Raw genomic sequence first — 26,230 nt, 5'->3', positions numbered from 1 at the left:
ATCAGTGCCAGGCTACTTCAAAATATGCAGAAATACCTTCTGTTATCCTTTATTACGCAGGGGTGACAACTCTGTAAAAATATCACTTGGAGTACAGAGAAATTTTGTTAGAAGGATCAATTTGGGCAAGTTTCCCTTTGATCAGAATACCTGAAGTAGACCCAAAAACCATGAGTTATCCACTCTTAAATGAAAGAATTTCCTTGTTGTGAAGGTGGGAACTTTGCAAGCGTTGCAGAACTACAGATGATCCCTCAGCTTTAGTAAGTACTAGCTAGTACTGACATGAAATGCTATTACATTTCCGCTTACGGGGCTTGAGCTATTTCCATCTCACAGAATTGCTTCCAATTTGATCCTCACAGCAGGGCACAATGGTCATTTTAAGCAAAGCAGAGGGGCACATAGGAAAAGCAAAGAAAGCAGAACAACCCAGCAGTAACAGGAAATGGCTTTCTGAAGCTAAGTTTTGTTCAGTAAAATACATAGCAGCAATATAACCCCCCGATTTTTCTCTGAAAGTTGCCTTGGTACATTCATACTTGTAGGGGAGACACAGCACAATCCCAGAAACTCTTCCATTACAACATATTGACTAACATTAATGACTGCTATCTCACTATCTAAGGGAATAGTGAAATTGCCTCTAAGTCTCACGAAACGGAGTATTACAAACGGTCGAGACCATTGAAAAAGAAAAATGTATTTGAAGTGCAAAAAATATGAACACTTCCTTAAAACCTTCCACAGGAGCATACTTATAGAACTGTATTCCAATTTTAGACCATCAGTTAATTTCATCTGAAAGAATCTAGGAATGTCTACTAACACCCATTTACAGTTTCCCCAGCTGGGCAAGTTGGCTGTATGGGAGCTGACTTGGAGTTCCTCTGATTCAAAAAATAATTAAGAATATAGACTGTGTCCAATACATGTCCTGCGCTAACAAGGCTGAACTAAACATCCAAAACAAAAAAAAAGGAATGATCCTCCAGCAACTGTCTTAACAGATATAAGTCCAAAATAGTCAGAAAAAGATAAACTCGGAAAGCAAAGAGCTCACTGGTCAGAAGAGCCAGAAAGACCACTTAGCAAAATGCCCTGGATAACAATAATGCAAAACAGGACAAGGCAGCTACATGCTTAGACTCTTCTGTGGATGCCTGTCCACTGACAGTCTTAAGTTTATTTAATGTAGTTGAACTTATTGTGCCACTCCGGTTTGTTCTGCTAAACCGGAAGAATAGCTGGATTCTAGTTAGAGTGCCTAGACTGCTTCAGTACAAGAAAACTTGCGTCCCTGCAAAAAACTAAATGGTGTAAATGAAAAATCTGAGTAAGTGTAGATTTGGAGCTTGCTACCGGCCCCTGACATTATTTTTAGCTCTTCGTTTTCTAAGAAGAGTCTCTAACATTTGCAGGGAATCCTGCTGTCTCTACTTATGGGGATGGTTTTAGAACACAGATAAGCTGATTTGAAAAATAAAACAAACACACTCAAAACAAGTGGCTAAAGACAATTCTTTTAGCTCAGCTGCAGATTCTGTCTCACATTGCATTTAGTGACTGGCAACAGAACCAGCTAATTGATTGGGACGTGATTTTGATTGGGTGTGATTTTTTTTTAGGATTAGCTTCTCATTATATCAGCCAAAACAATCAAATGCCTCTACATTCTCTTAACTGCTCGATCCGACTCGAAGGAAGTGAACATGTGGCTAAGGGATGGGAGCTTCCCCAGTGACAACTTGGTAGCCTGCACTAAATCAACCTGAAACTATGTTTCCCTCTCCCACCCGCCTGGCAAAAGAAAAGGAATTATGGTGACAACCTCTTATATTCAGAGATGTCAGCAATAAGTGTCATTTACTGGACACTTATTCTGGCAGACTAAGCTTTGTTAGAGAGATCTTCTGACTTCAATAGCACCACATTCCTCCTGCAAATGGGAATACAGATGACAAAGGAGAATGTGTAAAGTATGTAATGAAGCTTTCTTTCTCAGCCTGAAATTGATGTATACACTTGATGGCAGTTAGCTACAATTCTTTAATATCAAAACTATATATAACCAGTCAGCGTAATATCAAACACTGCATCACCCCTTCATAACCTTAGGACAGAAAAATCAGACCTGCTGATCGTAAGGAGCTGAACACTAGCTGCAGTCAGCCAGTCGGTGTGACAATATGCAAGGCTTTCACTTACGCTAGGTATAATTTTGCCTCTACTAGCCAGCCCTTATTGTCATTAGCACAAAATACACACAAAACACAACCGATCAAGAAGCACATCACAGAAATTAAGTTTTAAGCAACAGTTAGACGAATCAAGTATCCATAAATTAGGTGGGCATGTTTCTGTAGCAGACAAAAAATAACCTGGCTTAAGGTTGTCACCACATTTTCAAGTCTTACACCATCTATTGTCTCTAGGCTAAAAAGTTCTGAAGCCAATACAAGACATCCTTCAGAGGATCTGTGTCGTTAGTACGCAAGTCTCTGCATAAGCATTGGAGACAGTTGGAAAAAAAAATATTAAAGATTCCTCCTAAGGTATATGATACAAGTATTCACATTTGTAAAATGGTAAGTTTTTATTTAGCTGTAAGTGTTGAAGTGTAAGACAAGAGGAATTCTTTGTTTCTAGCAGCTCTGTTGTTCCTGTAAGTGCAGAATTTTTTTTCAAAGTATTTGCAAGGGGAAAAACCACAGTCATCTACTCAATGAAAGCATACTGTTTACGCATTTCTGGTTTGTAAGACAGAGACTATGTCAAGGGTGCTTCGTGTAAAGCTTTAAGAAGCTTTAACTAAAGTGATCTCTTCATGCCTCCCTGCGCTTATCAGCTCTACCTCCTCTTTAGCTTTCTAAGAAGCAGTAGCAGAAAATGCATTGCTGGAGAAACACGTGAATTACAGCTTCAATATTTCATGCTACTTTCTGTTACAGAATCACAGAATGGTTGAGGTTGGAAGGGACTTCTGAAGGTCATCCAGTCCAACCCCCCTGCCAAGCAGGATCACCTAGAGCACATTGTGCAGGATGGCACCCAGGTAGGTTTTGAATATCTCCAGAGAAGGAGACTCTACAACCTCTCTGGGCAACCTGTGCCAGTGCTCTGTCACCCTCACAGTAAAGAAGGGCCCTGTCATATTCAGGTAGTACTCCCTGTGCTTGTTCTTCCAGAGTAATTGGAAAGACCTGCCGGGTGTGTGTTTTCAATGGCTTTAAGATTTCAAACGTACTGAGCTGCTTTTGAGAAGAGATGGTTCTGCTGTGATAAGTCCTGTGCAAAGTTACAGGCAAGAACTATGCCTTATATTAGACAATTAATAAGCTTTGCTATGCAACTAAGTACATATAGCAAGCTACTGACAACACTGTCAAACTTGTACAGTGAGAATTATCACCACTGTTTATACAGAGGCACAATACTACAAAAGTCTACTTAAGTAGTTTAAAATATTCAATCCTCATTATGACAGTCGATCCTTATTGTACTTGTTCCATCTACAAAGCTCAGAAGAATTACATGCATTTTTTCTTCCTTCATTTTCCTTAACTCTTACTCAGAGAATTGTTAATTTCAAGAGTGTTTCACTAGATGCAAAAGCAGTGAAAAATAAGTTCTCCATCTCACTAGAAGTTTTATCTACTTCCACGAGTACAGTGTACCAGAACAATTTCATATTGCATAAAGATTTCAATTGGTTACGGCTTCAAAAAATCCAAACCCTTCAATAGAAGGGACTTTTGTTTGCTTGTTTGTTTTTTATAATTATGAGCACATTCATTTAGTCCTAAAGGGTTATAAAAACCAATTAGTTCTATTTGCTAGGAATTTCTCATATAGTGACGGTACAATATCCTGACAGTATGACAATAGTGCAGTTCAACCTACGCGGCAATTTCACTGATCAGTTTTTCCTACATTATATGCAATAAAGAGCCTAGAAATTGTCCTGGTTCCAGTTAGGACAGAGTTAAGTAGCTCATAGTAGCTGGTAGGGTGCTATGTTTTGGATTAGGATGAGAAGAGCGCTGATAACATGCTGATGTTTTAATTGTTGCAGAGCAGTGTTTACACCAGGCCAAGGACTTTTCGGCTTCTCGCTCTGTCCTGCCAGCGAGCAGGCTGGGGGTGCAGCAGGAGCTGGGAGGGGACAGACCCAGGACAGCTGACCCAAACTGGCCAAAGGGGTATTCCATACCATCTGACATCATGCTAAACAATATATAGGGGTGGCTGGCCGGGGTGGGGGGGCCGGCTGCTCAGGGATAGGCTGGGCATCGGTCAGCGGGTGGTGAGCAATTGCATTGTGCATCACTTGTTTTCTTACACATTATTATTGTTAATACTATTACCATTATCACTATTATTATTGTTATTATTATTTTCCTGTCTTAATAAACGGTCTTTATCTCAACTCACAGGCTTCACTTTCCCGTTTCTCTCCCCCATCCCAGAGAGGGAGGGGGGAGGGTGAGCGAACGGCTGTGTGGTGTTTAGCTGCCAGCCGGGTTAAACCACAACAGTCCTTTTGGCGCCCAACGTGGGGCCCGAAGGGTTGAGATATTGACAAATCTGACCAGAGTGTGTTAAACTAAAATTGGTATAAGTATTGGACCTGCTTAATAGTTGCTAGTCACGATGTTGATTGCCTTAATCTCCAGTCTGCTGTACCTGTATTCCAAACTGAGTTTTATGGTGCGTTACTTTCTGTATGTGCTCCCTGTTGCACTGTTTATCCTTTCCGGGCCCTGGTTTAAGATTGTTATGGTACTGTGCGGTGTAGCAATGGCTTATGAAATGATGAAATATCTGGTCACGACTTTAACCTGGTATTTGTACTCAGCACTGACGTCGACTCTATACTTTGGAACCCATATCTCGGAAACTATTAGCAATTACACCTATTGCCTGTTTTCGTTAGGGAGCCAATCTGTGAAGGGGACAGGGGAAGACATGTTTCCCTACCTGTTCACTCTCCCTTTCTCCTTCACCACCCTCTTATCCCCCGAGTTAGTTACGGTGGTTCTCCGAGATGTTGAATATCCTTGGGATACTCAGACCAGCCTGCTCTTGTTGCTATGTCTCCTGAATGCGCTTCAGATTTTGTGGAGGGTTAAACAACTACTTAGGAATCTCATCCGGAGATCTGTCTTGAGGCGGGATAGTTGCGAGTGGCAGGGAGTGTGGGAGGATATGGGCAGGTTTCTAGAGCAGTGGTCACCTCCAGTGTTTTGGACATTCACCCCTGAACAACTGCAAAATCCTAAAAAGCTGGCAGAATGCTTGAAAAAAAGGTGTCATGACTCTGGCACTTCCAAAGTGACACAAATCACTGTAGCGTGCTGGGGTCTGGCTTGTGCCTATCGAGCTGCAATTGATGCTACTAGCAACCTAGCTCCAGCTCCTGCAGCCGCTCCAGCTCCAGCTCCTGCAGCCGCTCCAGCTCCAGCTCCTGCAGCCGTTCCAGTTCCAGCTCCTGCAGCCGCTCCAGCTCCTGCAGCCGTTCCGGCTCCTGCAGCCGCTCCAGCTCCAGCTCCTGCAGCCGCTCCAGCTCCAGCTCCTGCAGCCGCTCCAGCTCCTGCAGCCGCTCCAGCTCCAGCTCCTGCAGCCGCTCCAGCTCCAGCTCCTGCAGCCGCTCCAGCTCCTGCAGCCGTTCCGGCTCCTGCAGCCGTTCCGGCTCCTGCAGCCGCTCCAGCTCCAGCTACTGCAGCCGCTCCAGCTCCTGCAGCCGCTCCAGCTCCAGCTCCTGCAGCCGTTCCAGTTCCAGCTCCTGCAGCCGCTCCAGCTCCTGCAGCCGTTCCGGCTCCTGCAGCCGCTCCAGCTCCAGCTCCTGCAGCCGCTCCAGCTCCAGCCCCTGCAGCCGCTCCAGCTCCTGCAGCTGCCCCAGCTCGTGCAGCTGCTCCCACTCCTGTGGCTGGGTCAGAGAAACGAGCTGTAGCAGTGCAAGTTGACCCCGCAGAGGGTATTCCAACCCCTGTGGCAGACCCTGTGTCTGGGTCAGAGAAACGAGCTGTAGCAGTGCAAGTTGCCCCCGCAGAGGGTATTCCAACCCCTGTGGCAGACCCTGTGTCTGGGTCAGAGAAACGAGCTGTAGCAGTGCAAGTTGCCCCTGTAGACAAGGTGAAAAAATGGTATAGAGGCTCAGGTCGTTTAAAACGCAGACAGTCTTCTGCTAAGTCTGGGCGTAGTGAAGACGAGGCTGGGCCATCAAAGGTGCAGGAGACTGAAGATGAGGATGAGAATGGCGAAAAATCAACAGTAACTACCCGGACTCCATACCAGCCATCAAAGGTGCAGGAGACTGAAGATGAGGATGAGGATGTCGGAAAATCAACAGTAACTACCCGGACTCTACGCCGGCCATCAAAGGTGCAGAAGACTGAAGATGAGGATGAGGATGTCGAAAAATCAACAGTAATTACCCGGACTCTATACCAGCGTGAGCTACGAGATGTGCGAAAAGATTTTGGTCGCTGTATAGGCGAGCAGCTTGTCACCTGGCTGCTCCGGTGCTGGGACACGGGAGCCAATTATGTGGAATTGGAGGGCAAGGAAGCCAGGCGGCTGGGATCCCTTGCTAGGGACGCATGCATTGACAAAGCAATTGGAGATGGAGCACAATCTCGCAGCCTCTGGAGGCGTCTCCTGTCAGCTGTGAAGGAAAGGTATCCCTTCAAGGAAGAACTTGTATGTTTACCAAGCAAATGCACCACCATGGAGAAGGGAATTCAGTACCTGAGGGAATTGGCCGTACGGGAAGTAATTTATAAGGACCTAGACGACGCACAAACATCCGCAGATCCAGATGCAGTCCGGTGTACACTACCCATGTGGCGGAATTTTGTACAGAGTGCCCCATCATCATATGCCAGCTCATTGGCAATACTAGCCTGGAAAGCGGAGGAGAATCCCACAGTGAATGAAGTGACTAAAATACTCCGGCAGTACGAAGGAAATCTCTCCTCTTCCCTAAAGGCCTGTGTCTCAGCTGTGGAGAAACTCTCTGAAGAGGTCCACCAACTTAAAGAGAATTTATCTTCCCCTCCACCTGAACGAACCAGTGTCCACCAGCTAAAAGAGAATGCTTTAGAGAAACTTTCTGAAAAGATCCACCAACTTGAAGAAAGATTATCTTCCCCTTCACCTGAACGAACCAGTGTCCACCAGCTAAAAGAGAATGCTTTGGAGAAACTTTCTGAAAAGATCCACCAACTTGAAGAAAGATTATCTTCCCCTTCACCTGAACGAACCAGTGTCCACCAGCTAAAAGAGAATACCTTGGAGAAACTTTCTGAAAAGATCCACCAACTTGAAGAGAGATTATTTTCCTCCCCACCTGTACAAACCAGTGTCTCAGCTATTAGGGGTAAACGTTCATCTATGCAAGGAAGACAATATGGTGGGCACACACACCGCGCCACCCTGTGGTTTTACCTACGTGACCATGGAGAGGACATGAGAAAATGGGATGGAAAATCTACTGCGACCCTAGAGGCACGGGTACGTGAATTGCAAAGGAAAACAAGTGGGAAAAAGGAGTTCTCTGAAAGGTTTGCTGCTCCAACTTCCAGCAGGCAGTCCTTTAAACACAGAAATGAAGATTCTGACCAGGACTAGAGGGGCCCTGCCTCCAGCCAGGGGGAGGAAAGGGACAATCGAGTTTATTGGACTGTGTGGATTCGGTGGCCTGGCACGTCAGACGCACAGAAGTATAAGGCTTTGGTAGACACCGGTGCACAATGTACTCTAATGCCATCAAGCTATAAAGGGCCAGAGCCCATCTGTATTTATGGTGTGACGGGGGGATCCCAGCAGTTAACTGTATTGGAGGCTGAAGTGAGTCTAACCGGTAATGAGTGGCAAAAGCACCGTATTGTGACTGGCCCAGATGCTCCGTGCATCCTTGGCATAGACTATCTTAGAAGAGGATATTTCAAGGACCCAAAAGGGTTCCGCTGGGCTTTTGGCATAGCTGCTTTGGAGACAGAGGACATTAAACAGTTGTCTACCTTGCCTGGTCTCTCAGAGGACCCTTCTGTTGTGGGGTTGCTGAGGGTTGAAGAACAGCAAGTGCCGATCGCTACCACAACTGTGCACCGGCGGCAATATCGCACCAACCGAGACTCCCTGAGTCCCATCCATAAGCTGATTCGTCAACTGGAGAGCCAAGGAGTGATCAGCAAGACTCATTCACCTTTTAATAGTCCCATATGGCCAGTGTGAAAGTCTAATGGTGAGTGGAGACTAACAGTGGACTATCGTGGCCTGAACGAAGTCACGCCACCACTGAGTGCTGCAGTGCCGGACATGCCAGAACTCCAGTATGAACTGGAATCAAAGGCAGCCAAGTGGTATGCCACAATTGATATCGCTAATGCATTTTTCTCCATCCCTCTAGCAGCACAGTGCAGGCCACAGTTTGCTTTCACTTGGAGGGGAGTCCAATATACTTGGAATCGGCTGCCCCAGGGGTGGAAACACAGCCCTACCATTTGCCATGGACTGATCCAGTCTGCGCTGGAGCAGGGGGAAGCTCCTGAACACCTGCAGTACATCGATGACATCATTGTGTGGGGTGACACTGCAGAAGAAGTTTTCGAGAAAGGGAAGAAAATAGTCCAAATCCTTCTGAAGGCCGGTTTTGCCATAAAACAGAATAAAGTTAAAGGACCTGCACGAGAGATCCAGTTTTTAGGAATTAAATGGCAAGATGGACGTCGTCAAATCCCAATGGATGTGATCAACAAGATAACAGCTATGTCTCCACCAACTAGCAAAAAAGAAACACAAACTTTCCTAGGTGTCGTGGGGTTTTGGAGAATGCATATTCCAAATTACAGTCTGATTGTAAACCCGCTCTACCAAGTAACCCGTAAGAAGAATGCTTTTGAATGGGGCCCTGAGCAACGACAAGCCTTTGAACAAATTAAGCAGGAAATAGTTCATGCAGTAGCCCTCGGGCCAGTCCGAACAGGACCAGATGTAAAGAATGTGCTCTACACCGCAGCCGGAGAGAATGGTCCCACCTGGAGCCTCTGGCAGAAAGAACCTGGGGAAACTCGAGGTCGACCCCTGGGGTTTTGGAGTCGGGGATACAGAGGATCTGAAGCCCGCTATACTCCAACTGAAAAGGAGATATTGGCAGCATATGAAGGAGTTCGATCTGCTTCGGAAGTGGTCGGTACTGAAGCGCAGCTCCTCCTGGCACCCCGACTGCCGGTACTAGGCTGGATGTTCAAAGGAAGGGTCCCCTCTACGCATCATGCAACTGATGCTACATGGAGCAAGTGGGTTGCACTGATTACTCAGCGGGCTTGAATAGGAAACCCCAGTCGCCCAGGAATCTTGGAGGTGATTATGGACTGGCCAGAAGGCAAATACTTTGGGATATCATCAGAGGAGGAGGTGGTTCGTGCTGAAGAAGCCCCCCTGTACAACAAGCTACCGGAAAATGAGAAGAAATATGCCTTGTTCACTGACGGGTCCTGTCGTATTGTGGGAAAGCATCGGAGATGGAAAGCTGCTGTATGGAGTCCTACACGACGAGTTGCAGAAGCTGCTGAGGGAGAAGGTGAATCGAGTCAGTTTGCAGAAGTAAAAGCCATTCAGCTGGCTTTAGATATTGCTGAACGAGAAAAGTGGCCAGTTCTCTATCTCTATACTGATTCATGGATGGTAGCAAATGCTCTGTGGGGGTGGTTACAGCAATGGAAGCAGAACAACTGGCAGCGCAGGGGCAAGCCCATCTGGGCTGCGGCATTGTGGCAAGATATTGCTGCCCGGGTAGAGAACCTGGTTGTAAAGGTACGCCATGTAGATGCTCATGTGCCCAAGAATCGGGCTACTGAAGAACACCAAAACAACCAGCAGGTGGATCAGGCTGCTAAGATTGAAGTGGCTCAGGTGGACCTGGACTGGCAACATAAAGGTGAATTATTTATAGCCCGATGGGCCCATGACACCTCAGGCCATCAAGGTAGAGATGCAACCTAAAGATGGGCTCGTGATCGAGGGGTGGACCTGACCATGGACACTATAGCACAGGTTATTCATGACTGTGAAACATGTGCTGCAATCAAGCAAGCCAAATGGTCAAAACCTCTTTGGTATGGAGGACGATGGCTGAAATATAAATATGGAGAGGCCTGGCAGATTGATTACATCACACTCCCTCAAACCCGCAACGGCAAGCGCCACGTACTTACAATGGTGGAAGCAACCACCGGATGGCTGGAAACATATCCTGTGCCCCATGCCACCGCCCGGAACACTATCCTGGGCCTTGAAAAGCAAGTCTTATGGCGACATGGCACCCCAGAGAGAATTGAGTCAGACAACGGGACTCATTTCCGAAACAACCTTATAGACACTTGGGCCAAAGAACATGGTATTGAGTGGGTGTATCACATCCCCTATCGTGCACCAGCCTCTGGAAAAGTTGAACGATACAATGGACTGTTGAAGACTACACTGAAAGCAATGGGTGCTGGGACATTCAAAAATTGGGATACACATTTGGCAAAGGCCACCTGGTTAGTCAATACCAGGGGATCTGCCAACCGAGCTGGACCTGCCCAATCAAACCTGTTACGCACTGTAGAAGGGGATAAAGTTCCTGTAGTGCACGTAAGAAACATGCTGGGTAAAACAGTCTGGGCTACTCCTGCCTCAGGAAAAGGCAAACCCATTCGTGGAATTGCTTTTGCTCAGGGACCTGGATGCACTTGGTGGGTAATGCAAAAGAATGGGGAGGTCCGGTGTGTACCTCAAGGGGATTTGATACTGGGTGAGAATAGCCCATGAGTTGAATTGTAGTATGTTAATTATTATATAATAATGTATGTCATCACTACCATGATTGCTATATATCATAGATGAAAATGGTGATTAATTAGAATGTATTGGACAGAGTGTAACCTGAGCATGACATAAATGGTATGGAATAAGGGGTGGATATCTGTCCTGGTTCCAGTTAGGACAGAGTTAAGTAGCTCATAGTAGCTGGTAGGGTGCTATGTTTTGGATTAGGATGAGAAGAGCGCTGATAACATGCTGATGTTTTAATTGTTGCAGAGCAGTGTTTACACCAGGCCAAGGACTTTTCGGCTTCTCGCTCTGTCCTGCCAGCGAGCAGGCTGGGGGTGCAGCAGGAGCTGGGAGGGGACAGACCCAGGACAGCTGACCCAAACTGGCCAAAGGGGTATTCCATACCATCTGACGTCATGCTAAACAATATATAGGGGTGGCTGGCCGGGGTGGGGGGGCCGGCTGCTCGGGAATAGGCTGGGCATCGGTCAGCGGGTGGTGAGCAATTGCATTGTGCATCACTTGTTTTCTTACACATTATTATTGTTAATACTATTACCATTATCACTATTATTATTATTATTGTTATTATTATTTTCCTGTCTTAATAAACGGTCTTTATCTCAACTCACAGGCTTCACTTTCCCGTTTCTCTCCCCCATCCCAGAGAGGGAGGGGGGAGGGTGAGCGAACGGCTGTGTGGTGTTTAGCTGCCAGCCGGGTTAAACCACAACTACACTGGTCAAGTTTTTCTTGCTAAATTGTGGTGCAGAGAGGTCACATTTTAGATTAAGCTAGCCCTTCACTCAGAAGAGCCTAATAACAAGCTTAAAAATCTGCAATTAATTTTCCAAGGCTCTAGAAGTTCCCTAGTGCACGCTACCTGGTAATTAAAACCAGAGGTCAACCAGACAGAAGGACAACAGCAACAGTAGTACACCCCTATACTAGTGCCATCTCCAGCCCCTCAGTTAAAGTAGGTTTCAAAGTACTTTGAGCCAGACAACTAGAAAAAAGCAGAAGAATAAAGATCTGGCTCATTTCTCTGCTATTATTAAATAATGCATGAAACCCATTAGGATTTAAAACTGCATGCCTGCTTTGCATCTCGATTAGAGTTCCCTTCTATTACGCTTTAAAGAAAAAAATGCCCTCTTTTTAAAAGGGCTTAAAATTAAAGAATCCCTGTATAATGAAAGCTATATTGCTGTAAGTGTGCTGGGCATCAAACTTAAAAAGTTTTAATTCCAAGCAACTGAATAAAGTGTGCTACAGTTTGCTACCTTAGCAACTGAAGAATCACTTTTTGATTTAGTTGAACCTCCCATCTTTCCTCCAAACTTGAAATCTTGTGCATGACAGGAAACCTATCCAGTCACTACTACAGAAAACTAATTAGGAATACTCAAATAATTTATACTTCACAGGCCAGAAGATACACATTTAACGTGACCTCTTGTACTAGTACCGATTAAGGTTTAAATTCTGTGTTTGAACACTAAACAGGAACTCCAGAAAAAGCAAAAAAACAAGATTCAATGTTTCCAATGTTATACACCTGTAAGAGCGTTCTAAACAATGTGTTTATTTATAGCCTTGTTTTACTCCCATAGGTCAAATACTTAAAAGACTGGACTTCCAAAGACTGACACGACTCTGGCAGCATCATTTCCCGTTTGGAAGACAGCAGGTTGATATTTGTAGTATAATTATTTTTAGCAAGTGATGGAATCTTGACGTATATCAGGGAATTTCTATTAATTTTTATTAAGAACATTTTATATTGCAAAAGAACCTAAAAAGCTAGGAATTCATGCTTAATACCTTCCTGTGATACACAGAGCTTAAATCTTTTCAATGTGGAGAGATGACTGCTCAGGCAGAGATCTCTGTCCCTACTGTTGCTATGAGTGCTACGCTATTGAGTAGGCTTGGAACAATGGAACCCAAGGCAGTTTAGAAGTTTTTGCCTACGAACTACCTACATTGCTTCCTTTTATTGATCCGGTGCTAAGCATTAAAGAATTTTTCCCCTCCTTGTAAGACAGACCGAGACTACAGGACAACGAATGAATGCTCACTTGTATTAATACACTGTCACCATAGTGGAGATTTTAGAGTCTGATGATGAATACTTTTGAAAACATAATATATGCAATGAGTTAAGATCATGTGGCTTGGCAGATCTGAAACAAATTGCAGTGACATCTTATATTCCTTCTATGCAATCTAGTTTGGCCTAGTTAGCAGAATTATGCAATTTTTACCACTTCAGAAGTTAGCCAGCTAGTGGTGTAATTATCATAAACTGAATGGAATGTTGAGATGATACAAAGCATACCAGATGGAGCTGTATCATCTACAGGAATAACCCACAGTTATTTACTCTGCCTCCCTTCCACTTTCAGTTTATAATAGCAACAACAATCTTAATGCCAACCGCTTCCCCGAGTTTACTGACTGACTAGGATTCTGACCCGAGACACATCGTGGACAACGTTGGTGAGTCAGACATTAATCTCTTAGAAATGCAGTCAATGGATTGTTATTGCTTATAGTTAGTAAATCTAAATAGTACCCTTGTCGTGTCGTCTTCATCTCCACCACCTTATCAAAATATTTTTAGCCCTGTCCTTCTTACCATGGCTTATGACCTGTCAATCTGAGCAAAACATCGTGAAAAAATGCAGGCGATATATGGGAGGCTGTGGTCCGACAGTGATGCAGAAGGGGGTTTGAACAAAGACTCATGCTACGGTGCCTTACTGCACTGCTTAACGGATTTGTTGTGTAGTTCAAATATAGGTGCTTTGCTGTAGGAGAAAAATAAGGATCAACATATTTTAATTATTTATCATTCAAGAATGAACATAATTTGCTAGATCTTGTATTCTGTTTACCTTGATTACTCAACCCCCCAAACAAAATATCCAACAAAAAACATCCTCATTTTTGCTAGAAAGTTTAAACTCGCTTCAAATTCAATGACCTATTCTCAGAGAAAAAAGTAGAAAAGGTGAGTTTTAGTCACACAGCATTCAGGGGAAGAAGAAATCAATATACATCACAGTGGAAGCATAGCTTTGTTGTTTAAATCTAAGAGGAACAGAAGAGGCAGAGCTAGTCACCATTACCTTGGGCTTCTTCCAGTAATCCTGAGGTAGATATCCTACAGGAATGCTGGGGCCTTATGGCTTACAGCAATCCAGTAATGATATAAAAGGTGATCGGAAGTTAGATTAACACTGGGCCGTCTGAAGGCCTGTTCAAGAGGATTCCTCTTGAAAGCAGAAATTACATGGTACTCTGAGAAAGAAAAGCTGCGTAACAGCTTTGATATGTAAAGTTCAATGGTTTTCAAAGTACATTGCAGCGTGCAGTATTTACTTTAGTATGCTATTTAAGTAACCATCCTAGCTCTTCTAATAACCACAAAAACTAAAACAGCTATAAGCTTTAAACCTAAGATACTGTTAAACTGGTTCTTATTATATCGAAGTTTTTTAAACCTTTATCTTCAGAATATTTTACTGTAGCTTCTCTTTCTGGTCCTCTTCCCTACCGTCAGTTGATTTTGAGAATTCAGAGCAATTTCAGTTTACATAGCATGTAAAGCTATTTAAATATCCATCTGTATTTCATAAAGAAGGCTATTCTAATCTTTAAAATGAAGAACACTTTAAAAAAAGTAGGCCGAGGACTTTGCAAGCATCTGAAGTGCATTTCAAATTACCCATATTCAAGCTTTTTTAAAAAACATTGTTAGGATTGGACTCCAGGTCAAACTCTCGTTGACAACTGAAAGTTCTTCACATGGCAGACACGTACATCTTAAAAAACTACATCAGAATTCACTTTATCTTTGTAGTCATCTCTTGTAACTTCATTCCATTGCTTACAGGAAGCCTTTAAATACCTCAATTAGAATCGTAATATAAATGAAGCCAGCAACTTTCCAACTTCAGCTGAAATGATAAGGCTTATAAATATAGATACATAAAACAGCAAAAGCAAGTAAAAAGGGTGAAGAAAGTAGTCAAGAGATATAATATGGATTTAAGTATTTAAGATAAAGAAGAAAACTAATAATCTTTACTGAGAAATTATTTCTAAAAAAATGTAGAGCTAATTAACAGCTTTACCATACCAGCCAGCTTGCGTTGCTATTTATTACAGAGCTCTTAAGCCTATTACAGAGCTCTTAAGATGCGGGTTACATTTTAGTCGGGATATCTAAGATGAAAAGAAGTGGCCATACTTAGAGATTACTTTTCCCTCAGCGGGAATAGAGGAAGTCTCATGTAACCATCTGAAGACTAAGAGCCACCTCAATCGACAATTAACTGAAGCTAGACACGACAAAAAAGCTTCAAGTGCAAAACTTGTCGTACACCCTCCGTTATGCAGCTGTATAAAGTAATCCCAATGTTGAGCTCTTTACTCATATATTTACAGGAAGGTTGGCATTAAACCCAACATTAGTACTGCTCCTCTCGGCAATGCTTTTCTCTGCACACTACCCACGCTCTACAGATTAAGCCGTTGAAGCATCAAGCAGAAAAATCAGTTCTGCCATACTTTAAGAAAATTGAATTAAAAAAACAGGAACAAAATGGAAGCGATAACTCTACAAGGAGAGAAAATCAACGGAAGAGAACAAAAAAACATGAGGCACTGCAAATTGAGTTATGGCTGTTATACTAATTTCAAGTATAAAAATAAAATTTGACCTGCAGACTATAGCCTGTGCTTTTATTACTGATCTTATTTTTCTATTAAAGCTCATAAAAAAAGAAATATGACATACCAACTTCACTCCAGTGGAAAGCGTTGGTACCACATGTTGTACAGTTGTATACCATGATATTTCTTGGTCTGGAGGGGAAAAAGACCAAAGAGCACATCAGAAGACAAAAAAACACACAAAACACATCAAAAGCCATATCTAAAGTTATCTTTGCCCTCACCATCATTTACATAAAGCAAAAGTTGTCAGCCTCACGTTAGGTTTTTTGCTTCCTGAATCCTTCCAGTATTTTAATCCATCTTTAACATCTGTATATATGATAGTTTATAATTATAACTATGTATATATATAAAACTGTGTGTATATATACATATATGTATATACATATATACATGACAAAAAAAGTATATATTTTTCCCCAGAGAAGGCTTTGCCTACATTATTCTAAGTCATACTGATTGCACTGAGGCCCAGGAAAAAAAAATCAGGTATAGCTTATACAATAGTATCATAGGTGATGTCCTCGTCATCGTCAAATGTTGGCCATTATCCTAAGTTACACTCTGCTGGACTAAAGCTGTTAAAACCTTAGAACCCTTTTGTCCTAGATGAATAGCAGGACACCGATTAGAAGTTCAACAGAAGACTGATTTATCAAAATGCACAGTACCATCACTTCAAAGTACTCAGTGCTTTCAATTGTCACCTGCTGTACCTATTAACTCCAGAATACTAGGCTGCAGACAGTGTCATACTGACAACAACCTCTACTGGAACAAGACCTTCTACTGCACCATTGGTAGCTCTCATTGTTCAAAGAATTCCTTTTCCTGCCTTAAAAGAGAAAAAAGACAAGGTGCACCAGTAAAACGCAAGAAGCTTTGCTGTCTCCAAAAGGAAGAAACATTTTTTTTCATTACTTACAGCAATGAAGAGGCCACTAGGTCCACTGAAGTTATCAATCCATCCCTATCACAAGCAGGTAGGAAGGAAAGGTTTTCGTGTAGTGAAGTCAACAACAGTTTAAAGTGGAAATTTGACAAGTTAACCCAGGAGAGCAATACTAATTTCCATGTGTCTAAATGAAGTTCTTCCATAGTAACTTGTTATATCATCAGATTTTGCTACAACTCAAACATGAGATCGACCTGTAGTTTCACTGGCCCCTCCAGGTGAGTAGCTAGCTTGTTATTTCTTAGCTAATAAACCGCAAAGTATTTCCTACATAAATACATTTTGTTGAAAATATTTCACTAGCTTATATCAACTCAGTTTAACAGTCAATAGCAAAACTGCTTATCTGTCTTTTGTGTTGTTTTTTTTTTTTTTTGAATTTTCACATAGACATTTTCACTCAACTTCAATGCCAGTGTTTAAACATTACATACTTAATTAAAATTTATATACTTACTGTCTGACATCTATGTATATTGTACCTACTCAAAAAGGCATGTGATGTTGATGTATTTTTAAGTGCTTACGAAATATTCAGCGTTGAACTGGAAAAGCCGTTCCAGCGCTATCTCCCATACTGGAAGAAGCATATAGCATATATACTATACATCAATGTAACAGAGTTCATAAAGCTTCTGCCATCCCCTGCCTTGGCTAAAACAAGTGGAGTCCAAACAGTTTTACGTCCTGCAGACCCCAGTTTCATTAATGATACTATTCAGCTATTGACACACCAAAGCACCTCGAAGAGGGAAAACAGATGAAATTACCTTTCTTACTTCACGATTCTGTATAACTATTTTGTGTGTAAAACAGTATCTCCCATTGTGACAGATGTGTATTGTTCTATGCTTAGAAGTAATTTATCCCCTAAGCTTCCCACATACGAATGCTGTATTTGATATCTTTTGTATGAGAGTTGTTATTCAGAAGCAGTCAAGCCACAGCTTTAAGTTTAAAAGATTTTCCTCTATGAAGGTCACTACATACACAAGCTGTCAGTACGTGCTACAGTTTACAGGCGTGAGTCATGTGAAAACTCAACGTACAGGAAAAGGCTCCTTCCAGCTAGCACCAACAACAGATGGCCTTATAACGGCTATGTTTATTTTTGCAGCTTCTTGCTGTACTACATATTCGGCTAAGGCTTTTGCATAAGTGTAAGTGTTAGGCCTATCGCCAATCAGTTTAGGTGTAAGATCGTTCACCAGGCCATCATCCATCCACCTACAAAAACAAAATAAGAGGCAAGTGTAAGTTACCGCGTACTATTCTACTGGGGAAGCGAAGAAAAAAGGATAACTAGATAAATCAAAAATAATTCTGCAAGTAAAACTAAAATACAATCTTTTCTTCAAAATACCACCCAGGAAAACAAACGCGGAAGTATTATCATTACCTCAGTTCATTTTTAATGCTACTGCTGTTATATCTATAATAAGTAGTAAAATGTCTTCCTTACCTTGATAATTATGAAACTAAAAATGATTACCTTACAAAAGGTAAGATTTTCTATGACATGGAGGAAGGGATAGACTGATTTAGAGATATGATTATTATTATTAATTACATTGTATATGACTCATCTCATACTTGTCCCATTTCACTTAGGGCTTGACAGCTACTAAATAAGACTACTAGATAAGGCCTCAGGACAGCAAACGTACACAGGCAATACAGAACAAGTAACTTTCCCCTAGTAATATCCAATTTAAGAGTAAAAATGTATAGAACACGGGTATTCAGAAAGCACCAACATTAAAGACCTAACAGAACTGCTTGTACATTTTTGTTTCTGAGCAGTTAAAAGTATTTCAGTATATCAGACTGATCTTGCAATGGACTTAGGTAGAAGTAGTGAAGGTTGCTGCTAAAGGTGAGCTGCTGTCTTAGTTCTCTCTGTCCTTCACAGTACCAGCACCAGTACATCTGGAACAGTGCAGCTTTCTTCTGTTTGTTTTTAATAGCTCCTGATCTAGCTCCTCATACAGCCGAAGAGCCACCAGTCTCAGCATACAGGAGGCTTCAGGAATGGCCTGGAGCATCTCCCTCTTTCAGCACTGCTCCACACCTAGCTCAGCTTAAAAGCGACCATGAAACCTTAGCCTATTTCCCTTACAGGAAAGGGTAGCATCAGCCATGTATTAGACTAACAGAACACCATCAGCCAGTTTCTTCATCTTTGTTTCTTAATCATTGGTTGGTACTTCATTACTAGGAAGGCACGTGGTTACAGATTACTGAAGTAACTTGATAAAATAACACATACTCAAGAGAATCCATCAGTTTCTTGGGATCAACAGGAGGTGGATAAACAATTTCCTCAATGTGTTTTCGATTGCAATATGCATACGCAGTCGAAACACGTATGAATACTTCTAGATTCGTCATTCGGTGTGCCAATGAGAGGAGCTGTTTCGCGGAAAGCACATTTAACTGAACAGCATCTCTGTTGATTAAACAGAAACTTGATTAGTAGAAAGCAAAACGAAAACAGCAAGCAAAAAGAAATAACCAGTCAATCCCCTAATTCTTTCCTAAATGCTTCAGTGGTGGCTGTTTATAGAGTAATTCTAACATTCTGGACCCCTTCCTCCACCCCCCAAAAACACTATGGAAGTTAGTATCCTAACCTTCTACTCAGAACAACATGACACATTCCATCTAGAAATTTCTCTCTGTCTTCAGGATAATTTTCCTAAGTTTCCCCTTGTTCTTACTGGCATCCTCGTGCTCTGTTACTAAACAGGCAAAGACAGCGTACCTTCGATCTGCTCAAGCTAAATTCTAATCCAGTAAGTTTTTCCTAAAATGTGATGGAACAACTGCAACAGGACACCTAGCTGCCAAATGATATAAATGCCAGTCAATTTTAACAGCAGCTTTGAGCTTCCTAGGTCAAGACCTCAGAATGAAGGTTTAGGGGGGGCTAGTAAGTTGGAAGTGATTATCATCTTCATGTAAGATAGCACAAGACTCAATAGTGCAACAGGATTACAGGAAGGAAGAAAAAGTGAAAGGAGGAAAAAATAAATAAATCAAGATCCACACTTTCATCCCTCCAACCTGACTGCTTCTCATTAAAACAGAGTCCTTAAGTACACTGTAGGAGGCAAGGTATATCTCTACATTTTGCACTGTATCAGAACACAGCTTATGGCCCAACTGCTACGATGATTTTTATGTATTTCAGATCTTCTCTCCAGCCTCTAAAAACTTATTACAAGCACTAGCCTTGTTTACAATGTACAAATCAACTAAGCTGTAAGAATACTGCTAAAAAGAACTTCATCAAAATCTTTGTAATTGGTGTTACAGTTTAAGGCTTCTTTATCGCACATTATTACTAAAACATTAGGTGGGCAATGGACAAGGAACCCCCGTCCCAAGGCAATTAAGTCTAGAAAGTGTTACCTCGGAAAAAGTTACTTTATCTAAAATAACGGTTTTTAAGTCTTCAGTGCTTCTTTCAAAGAGGTCAAAGGAAAGAGGTTCATAATCATAGCTGTAAGCATTGTTTTAAGATATAGAAACACACAGCCAATACAAATCAGGAAGGGTTCCAAAATAAGCCAAAGTATTTTGCTTTCTTGGCTTTATTCCTACCACTGACTCTGAGCTAAATACTTTGAACTTTACATCAACTAATCCCAGTAATAAATATGTGAAGGCTGCTGGAAGGTATACTCAGATTTGCCAGGTTCCTCCAAAAAAAAAAAAAAAAAAAAAAAAAAAAAAAAAAAAAAAAGCGCCATTCTAGCACTCTGTGCTCCGGCCTCAAATCCTTCCTAAGAAACTAATTTTCTATTTTGCTAAGCAATGCACTAGGCCCTCCAGGAAAGTGCAAACTGCCAGAAGCTTGCTGTATCAAGACCTTTCCACCAGTTTTTCCAATCACATTGAAGTTCCTCTAGACTTTTCACAGGTTGGCAGTTCCCTAGCAGTGAAGGTCCATGAAATAGCGATAAATAGGGGCTACCTTATGTCATTTCAGTATACAGTACAGCACTCTCAGAGAAGTAGTGCCAACATTTTAACAACTCAAAATATTTCTCAACTCAGATTTTCTTTACCTAAGAGTTGCTTTACATTCATAAAAATTGGAGTTATTTTTCACAGTCATTTCTCCAAATTGTTTATTTATTCCAGTGTTTCAACACTGAATCAGGTCATTTTCTCTAGAAAGCAAATATCTTTTCTTGCTTTTGGGAATCCCTTTTTATTATTTTTATTTCCTTAATAAACTCTGTACAAGATGGAAGTTATTCAATTTTGAGTTTTAAGCTTTCTCCCTCTGCACCTAATTCTCCCTACACCCTCCAATGCAAACTTGCATTCTTCTTACTGGAGGACTTTCTGAAGGCTGGGCAACATTTAATTCGCTGTTGGTTCATCAAGTAAAGAAAGCAAGCACTAGAGCTTCTGCCCCATCCCAGTTTTGGGGAAAAGTTATCCTCTGAAAAGATACACTTGCTTTCTAACAAGGGGAGCTAAAGGAATAGTTTGTGTTCTCTTACACAAAAGAAGCTCCGATATGAGTAGTGAGCACAGTACATACTGCTTCAGATTATTTATACCCTCTTCAGCCATCCCAGAAATCAGAGCAACACGTGATGTTAGGAAGACTTGGAAAAGCAGTATGTTCTCAAGTCTCTCTCAACAGCTTCCCTTCAAAAAGGCCTTTGAAATTCAGGTACCGGAATTCAGTAAAAACACCAAGGGGCCTATAACACAGTACAAAAGTCATGTTTTGCTTCTAAGCACCAAAAATGGATGTCTTTTTGCCTAAAGCTTGAAAAAGATGTGATTTCTTTCATGTCAAATCGTGTATTCTAACTGCTGGCAAAGCAGGTTTAAATAACGTATCTTCTGTCCGTCTATGAAAAGCAAATGAACACCCAATAGCGAGTTTTAGGTAGGGAGAAAAGTTTAACACCCAAGGGGGAATCATTAAATTGACCAGACACACAAAAAACAAATGAGATTAGTAGTCAGACAGCCTGAATATTTGCAAGATTTTGCAGACACCTGATTCACCCCTTCCCTCTGAATACCATCAGCTTACCAAACTAGAGAATACAGTATTTTAAACTCCCCTTAGCATTTCATTGAATCTGACTGTAGCAGCACAATGAAATATGATATTAATACAGTCTATAAGTTTTGGTTGGATTGGGCTACTACGGTCCAGTTCAGGCTGTGTAAGTTCACTTGTAATTACTATTATTTTTTCTTTGAAGTCAGGCTGCTCCTCTCTCAACCTGTCAAAGAGCTGTCAAAAAAAAAAACAGGACTAAAAATTCAAACTAATGGCCAGTGAAGACAAAAGACACGTTTTATAAGTGAAGATAAAACACATTTTCTGCCCATATATAACTATATTGCCTTATTTCTCAAAATCAGTAGTGTTAAGATAGTGTTTTAGGAGTCCTACAACACGTTACTGACTTACCATGAACATATTCAGTGATGAAGTTGTTCGTATACTTTTTAACCCAAGTGGTGAAAACAGAAGTATTGCATGCGTTGCACAGAAAGCAGTGAGATTTCGATGTATACTTCTGAAAAGGAGGAAGAAAACAAAGGAAAAGGCTACAAGCGGGACACAAGCAGCAAGAGAGGAACTGGGTGGATGGACAGCCAGCGGGGCAGAGGGACAGAAGAACCACCCAGGGGCAGGGAGTAGGACAGGTGTGACCGACAGGGTTGGACAGAGAGCCCAACAGAGACACAACTGCCAGGATGACCAAGAGTAATAATAGCAATTTTACTCTTACTGACATCAGAGAGTGTTGGTTTGGGATGAAATCAGAGTTTTAGTTTTTGGATCAGAGATGACTCTGTTGAACAGTCTCTGCCTTTCCAGTATGCGAAAGGAAAAGCCACGAGGATAAGCACAGAAGTATGAAGCTATCATTACCAACAGAGATGCTGGAAGTAGGCTTCTCAGTATCACTTTTGGTACTCGTGGAATAATTGCCTGAAGTAACTAGGCAAATTAAACTAATATTCACATTTTAAAGAAAATGTACAGCATTGAAGAAGCTTTCAGGGTGGAGGGTAGCTGCGCTACCTAAGCGTTACCTAGGCCTCTAACTTTACATGCTGTCGCACTAGGGGAACTCGGTGTGCTAACTCTAAGGAACAGTACAGAGCGTAGAGCGGAGTGGAGACATCATGGATAGGCCCTGTGACGAGATGGGGACCCGATGCTCTTGTGCACACTGAGACCGATAAGCTGCACGTTTGCTACCCTGAGCCAACGACCTGTCACGGTTTTGACAAAACGCTGTACTCTAGTGAACTTTTGCTCATTATATCATCATTATAATATCAAAACACACCTCCACCCCAAAAGCTCCATGCCTCCAAGGTGCGACCACCCCTCACTGAGCACGCGCTCTGAATTTCTTCTTTAAACAAAAGCAAGAAAACTTTCTACCAATCATAACCAAGATATGCCTGACTAGAGTCACTCAAGCTCCACCTAAAAGGACAGAAAAGAGTCATAGAATATCCTGAGTTGGAAGGGACCCACAAGGATCGTCAAGTCCAACTCCTGGAACCACACAGGTCAACCCAAAAATTCAGACCATGTCACTAAGCGCACGGTCCAAACGCTTCTTGAACTCCAACAGGCTTGGTGCAGTGACTACCGCCCTGGGGAGACTGTTCCAGTGCACGACAACCCTCTCAGTGAAGAACCTCTTCCTGATGTCTAGCCTGAACTTCTCCTGCCGCAGCTTGACACCATTCCTGCGGGTCCTATCACTGGTCACTAAAGAGAACAGATCAGCGGACAACGTAAATTGGCTTAAGTGAAAGGGGATGTTAGGGAAGATACCATCACGAAGGATACGTTTCTGACTTCCGGGATCAGTCGACGGGCTGAGCCTCTTTTCCCCCCGCGTTGGGATGTCATGGGGTAAGATTTGAACGCTTGGTTGTACCAGGTGTCTCCATGGAAACTTAGAAATCTCTAGAGCCTTTGTGCCTTTTAACGCATTAATAGCCAGGACGAGTGCCTGTGTATTTCACGCATGCTCACTTGCTTTTGCGGACAGTGAATTTATCTCTGGCACTCCAAAGAACCTGTGTCCCTGTTGCTGTAATAAACTGCCCTTCATTGCATTGTTCCTAGCTGTGATAGTTCTCATTGAATGCGACTACATCAAGGACGTGCTACATTATTGGTGAATCCGTGACCGTCATAGTTCAGTAACCTGAATCCAACCAGACCCGTAACAGTTAGTCAGCTACGCCCCTTAACACGACAGTATTTCATAGGGAAAAACATAAAGCCTAAGATTTCTCATCCCTGAGGCCTTGGGAGACAGGCAGAGAAGGAATCCGAGACTCTTAGTGTCTCCTGAGAATCGCAGCTTACAGTTACTCCACGTCTTCTGGTCTCACAGGATGAGGCAGAGGTATCATTAATTCCTTCTCCATCTCGCTGGAAAGAGCTTTTCTCCTCTCTGTGACAAAGGAAAAAAAATGCTATGATCGTGGGAGTCATTATACAAAGCCACGCTCGGTGAATTCACTATTACAGTTAAGATCGTTTTTAATCAAAAACACTTTGGCAGCAATGTTACCACTGCAAACATAGCGCTGCAAAAAAATTCAACTCAAGAGAAAGAAAAGGGCGAGCTAAAAGGACAAATAACGTGACCAAAGTCATCTGCAAGTGTTAGCGTTCATAAAGACACATAATCCACAAAGTGATTATATGAAGGTGCTTCTATTAGGCGCCGGAAGCTAGGGGCATGCCTGCCCATATCTAACTTCGTCTGATTTGTTCTCTTAGTTCTCTTTTATCTCCTAAGATATTACATATGCATTAAGTTTCAAAACACATCTATGCATATTCATCTCCTAGCTCCGCCTAGCCCTGCTTTGTATGCTAATTATCTTATCAGTTCTTCTGCGCTTGCGTAGTACTCTCTTGTGGTCGTTGGGATGAAGTAAGATGTCTTCATCAGAGTTGAACTTTTTAACCTTTTCTTCTTACGCATGTTCTCTGAGCCCTCGGTCTCAGTCCAAACCGCAAGGTTGGTTTGATCCAGTTCCCAGGGTCCGAGAGGCCCCAGTTATCTAGGTGTCTTGCAAATTGGGCATTCTTTTAGTCCTCCTCCTTACTCCTCATCATGAATCGGTGCATTCTCTCATGCTATCCTTCCACATAAATTTTGTATCTTCCAAGCGCAGCCCCGGAACAGCACATCGCAAATGTAACACATATTAAGCAATATTGTATATTTCATCTTCCATTACCAACACAACAACCATCTGGTAGATGGTTGTCCACAGCCCTCGGATTTCATGGTCGCCTTTCCTGACAAACGAATCCTGGAAGAACAGAAAAGATACACAACGTGTCCACTAAAACTTTTGGGGAGACTACTGAAAAGAAAAACAAAAAATACAGAAACAGCAAGCGGCCAGTACGTCAGTTTTGTTAACAGAGTTACATTAACAGACTTGAAACTTCCACGTTCTGTGTAGCCCCAAGGTGGTGCTGGGTACATCCACTGATATTAACGGGGTGGCACAGTGTAAGAGATAGTTAATAGACCAGGTACACCTGAGGTGCACAGATTGCATATCCCAGGCAACAAAAAAGGCACAGCTTGGCACCCAGTTTGGATCAGTTTGCATATGAGTCTGCTCATACAGGAGTATATGCAACAAGCAGAGAAGTCTTTTACTCCACGGACTCAGTTCATTATATATATACAGACATATACATATGTATGTATATATATATTTATATAACAAACAAACAGTTTAAACTTTATAACCACTTGAGTAACAACCGTTAGCTACACCTACGCTTAAAGCCAGGACTACACTTAAGTGATTAAGTAAACATGGAGCCTTATCTGTGAAACGCTGGGAATGCCCCATAACCGCTGGGCATCTTATGCACAGCGTACATAATTTTTGCACAAATGTGCATCTTAATACACAAGGAGGAGGGGCGAGGCGACAAAGGTTTTTAGAGACGCGTCAAGACCAGAACAACCACTGGGCAATCGCTCAAATGTGCAAAGCTCAGCTAAAACCTGTGCAATTCCACTGAAGGAAGGAGGCTACCTACTTGTCTGCTTAAAACAACCTCCACAAAGAACATATTACAAAATCAGAAATGAAACCATCGTCCAGCAAAACAAACATCTGGAATACAAAGGGCTAAAACTGACAGCTGAGGTTTGATTCTTTAGCAATGTCAAATGTGTTCAGATCCTACCTGACTTCTCGTGGATGGTGGTGTTGCAGCACAGAAATGAGGGGATCGGGAAGATCACAACAGGCCAAATGTGGTGCTGAGCTCCTAAAGGAGCTGGTGGGATAGCACTGATGAGAGTGAGACCGGCTGTCAGCCTTCTGCACGAGCTGAAGAAAAGGAGCCCAAGGGTCGGAAGAAGCTGTTTCTTCTCATACTTCATTTAATACATAGCGTCTTTAAATCCGGGGCGTCTCCTTAGGGAACAGATAAAGAGGTAGAGTCAGCGGCTCCAAGGACACTTCAGGATCCTAGTTCTTTTTATAGTTAGCTGCTATCCATAAAACCAAACCAGTTAAAATGGAGAGTTATGTTAAAAATTCTGGATAGTAACAAAAGTATGGGATTAAAAAAAAAACAAACACACGCTTGCATGGAAAGGAGGTCAAATTATCTCTCATTTCCCAATTCCCCTGCAAACT

The 26,230-nt window shown here is 42.3% G+C and overlaps 1 protein-coding gene across 6 annotated transcripts in view; it reads right to left on the bottom strand.

Annotated features, from left to right (window-relative positions):
* The window catches only part of LOC310889669 (adenylate cyclase type 10-like), a 69,206-nt gene that overhangs the window by 40,892 nt on the left and 2,084 nt on the right, over positions 1 to 26,230 (bottom strand). Inside the window, exons 2-10 of one of the 6 annotated variants that reach the window (XM_083817485.1) lie at positions 25,773 to 26,005; positions 23,910 to 23,997; positions 21,975 to 22,083; positions 18,792 to 18,971; positions 17,572 to 17,749; positions 16,493 to 16,537; positions 16,284 to 16,402; positions 15,629 to 15,876; positions 13,463 to 14,786 (exon numbers count right to left, since the gene is read on the bottom strand). The gene's annotated coding sequence lies outside the window, so the exon portion shown is untranslated. Of the gene's footprint in view, positions 1 to 13,462; positions 14,787 to 15,628; positions 15,877 to 16,283; positions 16,403 to 16,492; positions 16,538 to 17,571; positions 17,750 to 18,791; positions 18,972 to 21,974; positions 22,084 to 23,909; positions 23,998 to 25,772; positions 26,006 to 26,230 lie in introns of those variants that run through there. The other 5 variants (XM_083817487.1, XM_083817486.1, XM_083817488.1 and 2 more) reach the window with 5 other exon arrangements.

The sequence above is a fragment of the Anser anser genome (genome assembly GCF_964211835.1).
Source record: "Anser anser genome assembly, chromosome: Z".
Classification (NCBI taxonomy): Eukaryota; Metazoa; Chordata; class Aves; order Anseriformes; family Anatidae; genus Anser; species Anser anser.
The sequence above is the reverse complement of the archived record's forward strand: the minus strand, read 5'-3'. Positions and strand labels throughout refer to the sequence as shown.